This window comes from Vipera ursinii, assembly GCF_947247035.1.
Source record: "Vipera ursinii genome assembly, chromosome: 3".
Lineage (NCBI taxonomy): Eukaryota > Metazoa > Chordata > Lepidosauria > Squamata > Viperidae > Vipera > Vipera ursinii.
In genome coordinates this window covers 43,947,417-43,953,416 of record NC_139516.1, presented here as the reverse complement: position 1 = coordinate 43,953,416, position 6,000 = coordinate 43,947,417, and the positions used below count along the sequence as shown (strand labels likewise).

Genomic DNA, 6,000 nt, shown 5'->3' with positions numbered 1-6,000 from the left:
TCAGATCTTTTTCTGCTGTAAGTTTGGACAGGTAAATGTCTATGGAGGTTCTCAGTCATCCGGCTCAAAGGTGTTTTAAAAAAAAAGCAACTGGACTGAATTCCTTGATATTTCTTGTCCTTGAAACCATTTCATTTCTCAACCAAGAAGCTTCTTCAGTTCTAACTGGTGGGGAATGGAAAAGACTTCTTATCTTTATTTATTTATTTATTTTAATCCCATTTATATCCCGCCCTTCTCCGAAGACTCAGGGCGGCTTACAAGCTTAGCAGTAGCCTTCATTCTATGTATATGCCTGCTTATTAGGGCTTTCACACACACACCCCAAGCGGCATTATTACAAAGTCAGCTTAATTGCCCCCAACAATCTGGGTCCTCATTTTACCTACTTCGGAAGGATGGAAGGCTGAGTCAACCTTGAGCCTGGTGGGATGCGAACCTGCACTGATTGCAGGCAGCTGGTGTTACTTAAGGAGGCATTAGCCCACTGCTCCACCAAGGCTCTTTGCAGTCATTAACACTCTTGAGGGGTCACGGAAACCACTCGGGAGTAAATCTGTGTCCTCAGATTACCTGTCAGACGGAGAGGTAGAAGGAGAACAGGGAAGCTCCCTCGATATTGTCTACTTCGGATAAAGTGAAAACGATAGAGCCTTGCCCCCTGATCTGATTTCAGAGTCTGTACGATGAAGCTCAAGGACGAGTTGAAGCTGGGTATTTTTATTGCTTTCCTTCAAGATCGCTGATTAAATTAAATCAGCGTTTCCCAACCTTAGGAACTTGAAGATGCGTGGACTTCAACTCCCAGAATTCCCCAGCCAGCATAGCTGGCTGGGGAATTCTGGGAGTTGAAGTCCACGCATCTTCAAGTTCCTAAGGTTGGGAAACGCTGGATTAAATTGCCTCTCTTCCTCCGTCTCCCCCTCCAAACCCCCCCCCCTTTTTGTCTAGTTCGTTTTACGCCCGTGGGCACCGTCACATCGCTTTCCGCCGCATCTGCCCTACAGCAGGCTGCGTCTCTTGCATTCCTGCCTTCTCTTCCAACCACAAAATATGGCCCCGTTGCCTCTACAGGATAAATCCCGCTCCATCCACGCGTTCCCACCACCACCACCACCTCCCAGGCCCTCCCGCCCACCTCAGGCCACGACGGAGAGGAGGAACCAGCGCCGCGTGAAGCCCTCTGGCCCTCCGCGGGAGGTGGCGGCAGGGTCGCTCCTCCCTGCCGAAGCGCCAGGCTCTCAGGTTGTTCTTGGAAACCAGAAGCCTCCAGTTCTTCTTTCTGCCCGGATGGGACCTGGCCAGGGAGCGTCATGAATTTCTGCCGGGAGGCGTGGACGTGGGACTCAGCTTCTTCTTCTTCTTCTTCTTCTTCTTCTTTTTAAACGCCGACCGGGGGTGCAAAAAAGCCTGCGAGCCCCTCTGGCCAAAAAGCAGCGCGTAAAGCCAGCACCGCTGCGGCTCCTCCGTGGGGCTGTTTGCTTTCATTTCCACGGCGTTTCGGTGCAAAGCGAGCAAAGGTACGGCGAAGCGCAGCGTGAATTGCGGGGTGGGGGTGGGGGAGGGAGGAAGAAGAGGAAGAGGGGAAGAGAGACGCCATCCGCTCCAGGGCCCTTGTCGTCCCTCCGGCTTCTTCTTTGCTTCTCCGGGCGAGTTTGGGCCCCGCGGGCGGGTCGGTTGGCGAGCTTCTTGCAAGGAAAGTTCGGCCGATCCGGAGGCTTTAGAAAGAGCGTGGCGACAAAAACAACTCTTGTGGCTCGGCGATATCCGCGTAGCTGAGGGCCCTGGATGAATGGTAATTCCGTGCCTCTGCTCCCCAAAGCTGGGTAAGAGGACCTGGGAGTGCTTTTCGGTGAAAGGCAGGAGAAGATCCCTGCGTGCAGAAAGCTAGTGCGTAGAAACTTCACCCTGATAGCTTGTTTTCTGTATGCATCAGAATCCTGCCAGAAAGCCGCTTATTAAAAACTTCAAAGTTTAATCACTGCACCCTTTGAGAACAAGGCTGTGCTGCTGGGTTGATCCTTAGATGTTCTGGTTTATGCAAATCATTTCTGCCGTAGAAGATCTGGGCCTTCAGACTATGAAGATGAACTTTGTTAGCACTAGATCTCATTTTCGCTTTGACACCACCCCTCTTTTTTCCCCTGATGTATTTATTACCTGGCCTCTGATTCCTTTAACCCCCCCTGGACTTTTATCGGGTCTGTACTTTGACCTTCTATAGAGGAAGCTAGCAAGGAAGAGGAAAGGAGAAAATCTTTGGGAATGTAATTAATTCAAACGGTTATTTCCCTTTTTTTGCCTACTACCTGTCATATATCCTAGCAGGGGATAATCTGCTGGATTTCAGTATAAGGATTTGATCATGTTGTAAACAATTCACCTGGTTCTAGCATCAACAGAGCTGGTGGGGGGTTCTGAGTAAATTGAAAATCTGTGTTTAAAATATTTATTTGACTCAGTTGTCTTCGTCAGATTTGACAGGCTTCCCAAATTGGATGAATTCCTGCATATTACAAAGTCCTGAGCTGCCAGACTAAAACTGAAGCCAGCCAAGGATGCTTAAAGCAGTTCCTTACTCTCAGAAACAAAAGAGGGAGTGATTGTTGCACATACATGAGGACAATGGTGGCATTAATTGAGAAAGGCAATGCAGAATATCCTCCAGACTGTTGATATTGATTTTTATTTGTGGTTTCTACCAGTCGAGTGAATTGGAACAATTGGCATGTTGCTCTGAGGGTGACGAAGTAGCTACTATGAGGATGGCAGGCTTTAATAAGGTTGAAGAGAAATATATCAGGAACCATATTTGGTATAGAGAAGACACTGGAGCAAAGAAATATATCAGCAACCATATTTGGTGTGAAGCTTAGAAGGCAATTTTAGGGGCCCTGTAAGAAAGACTTTAAAACATTCAGTCACAAACAGACAAATAGGCAATAAGTTCAGAAAGTATATAGGACTACTATACATCTAAGCACAAACATCAGAACGACAAGTAGATGGCAGCAAAGAGTTAAAACATTCAATGTAACCTTTGCAGATCAGACATAAGAGCTACAGATTTTCTACTCGTACAGTATTTATAATGCTTTTTAAAAATTATTTATAAGTTAGGCAGCAAATGTTTCTTCCTCAAGGTTTCAAGGTTGACTCAGCCTTCCATCCTTCCGAGGTAGGTAAAATGAGCTCCCAGATTGTTGGGGGCAATAAGCTGACTTTGTAATAATGCCGCTTGGGGGTGTGTGTGAAAGCCCTAATAAGCAGGCATATACATAGAATGAAGGCTACTGCTAAGCTTGTAAGCCGCCCTGAGTCTTCGGAGAAGGGCGGGATATAAATGGAATTTTAAAAAAAAAACATCTTGCTTGGTAATCTTTCAAAAACCAAGATGTTATATAGTGTTCTTTGCCTCCTTTGGAGATCAAAGAAGCCATTCTACTATTCAGGTAATTTTATTTTAAACTTTGCCTTTATTTCAACAAAACTTTAAATCTAAATAAAGATCCGCTTGCTAAGATGTCATGTGTTTGCTTGGTTCTGTTTTAGTATGTGTTTACTAAGTCTAGCCATGGTTTATGGTTTATAAGCCATAATGAGCTTATTTAAGGTATCCAGTTAATTGGGCTTAGTAAACAAATGGTGAGATAGTATGATGCATTAACTAGATCATAATGTTCCTTTAAGAATATGTCATCCCTGTTTTTGCTATGCAGAAATAATCATAGGCTGCAACTTTGTGCATACCTTTTGGAAGCAAGTTCTTTGAAACCAGTAATGATTGATGAAATCTAGACATGTATAGAGTTGTACTTCAGAAAGAAGCCCCTCCTTTCTTCTGTCGAAGCCCTCTTAACACGTGACAGCAAATGCTGAACAGGAAGTGTTCAGTGAATGAAGAGAAGCTTGTTCCATTTGCTCAAGTATTTCATGATGGTCTGACTCTTCTCCTGTCTTGCTTTTCACACTAGAGCGCATTGGGGTCTGATGTTTTGAATACATTTCATCTCTCTTTGAGCTCAATTAATGGAAAACTACTTAACATTTTACATAAGGTTGATAAGTAGCAGCAGCAACAGTTGTACTTTGTATCTGTCAGCAGCCTACTTGAAAGATCCTACCCTGAGTCTGTCCAACATGAAAAGCAGAATTATTAGCATTAGACCTTGGACATCTGCTGATAAATAAAGGCTTATTCATGTATTTTAATATGAAAGGTTGTTATTGGAGAATTGTTGATCTGGGGCTGTTTGTACTGACATAATAGCCCCTGTCTGCATAAAAAGAGAATTCCAGTTGTTCCAGCATATATCACCCTTCTGATTTTCTAGACTAATTCACGGACTATTGTGTTTCTGGTTTGGGACTTTGTATTCTATAAGCAGTCATAGTCTTGCTTACATAAGCATTGGGAGAAAGAAAAAAATTTGCCAGGGGATATGGATTCTTTTAATCTTTCATTCATTTCCCAAGCTTATTTATAGAGATGAGAACAAGTAAGTTAGAGGCTTGTTATTCTAGGCCTAGGATAATTAATTCCATTGTCTAGGCAACTTTTGATGCTTCAGATGTTGCTGAACTACAAATATGATCTCATATCATCAGCCATGCTGACTATTGGGCTGCTGGGAATGATAGTTCAGTTCACATCTGTTATGCTGTAAAAGCTGCTTATATCCGCTACGGATTATTATTACTTGATGCTCTCTTTAGCATGCATTTAAACATTTAACCTATCCTTTTGTTAAAGACCTGTTTGCCTTATATACACTCTCTGCTTCAATGAACTCTTGAGTTATTCCTGCAGTTATTGTTGAATACTTGTAAATTGTTTGTCTTTCTCAGCCAATATTAGTTTCAGAGCCCCAAGAGAAAGTTGCTATCCTGAACAAATTCAGAACTGGACTGAAATGCATAATACTGTATATCAGCAGGCAGCTTTGTACTGGCATGTCTTCTGCACAAACTGCATTGAACATTCACTCAGGGGGCCACTACGCTGCCTGTGTTACATCCAGTTAAAGCCATTTGTTCTATATTTATAGCATTGTGCTTTACAAATACATATGAGTATTTTATACACAATAACAATTTGTGCTCTTTTCTTTCATATTGGCATCTGGTTTACTTCATTTTTTTGCATTTTATTTACTTTAATGCAGATGGTTTAAGGACTGCAGTAGGGGTCCCACAGTTAATTCAGAGTCCCTTTATAGTAGTTAGCAAAGTGGTTGATATGCTGTAAATAATAAAGCAAGGTAAAGGTAAAGGTGAAGGTTCCCCCGCACAAGCGTGCTAGTCGTTTCCAATTCTAGGGGCTGGTGCTCATCTCTGTTTCAAAGCCGAAGAGCCAGCGCTTGTCCGAGGACGTCTCCGTGGTCATGTGGCCGGCATGACTAGATGCCAAAGGCGCACGGAACGCTGTTACCTTCCCACCGTAGTGGTCCCTATTTTTCTACTTGCATTTTTACGTGCTTTCGAACTGCTAGGTTGGCAGAAGCTGAGACGAGTAACAGGTGCTCACTCTGTTATGCGGCACTCGGGATTCGACCCGCCAAACTGCCGACCTTCTGATCGACAAGCTCAGCATCCTAACCCACTGAGCCACCGCATCCCTTCAAAGCAAGGTAACTACATGCAATTTAAAAGCAAGATTCAGAAATGTAAAGATTTGCCAGAGGTTCCAAGCAGGGCTTTAAACTAGAAGTCGACTCTTAGGAATCAGATCTATCTTCAATTCTTATTTCCTTTTATTTTATTATACCTGTGAGTGACCAAGGGCTTTGTAACCCACTATTATCTTTGGGGGGGGGACTCAGAATGACAAAAATATGCATCATCTATAAGAGAAGGCTTCTTATCCAGGCATCTAGCAAACTCAAAAGCCTCTGATCCCTTTCAGAATGTCTGCTGAAAACTGAAAGCCCCATTTCCCACCATTTTAAAGTAGGAAACAAAACTGTAGTGATAATGCTACCATAAGTAATTCATAGCTGT

At 43.5% G+C, this 6,000-nt stretch overlaps 1 protein-coding gene across 3 annotated transcripts in view; it reads left to right on the top strand.

The window, feature by feature from the left end:
- The first annotated feature begins 1,248 nt into the window (after window positions 1-1,248).
- The window catches only part of CDK18 (cyclin dependent kinase 18), a 115,734-nt gene continuing 110,982 nt past the window's right edge, over window positions 1,249-6,000 (top strand). For all 3 annotated transcript variants that reach the window (XM_083359837.1, XM_083359838.1, XM_083359839.1), the window contains exon 1: window positions 1,249-1,520. The gene's annotated coding sequence lies outside the window, so the exon portion shown is untranslated. The remainder of the gene's footprint in view (window positions 1,521-6,000) is intronic.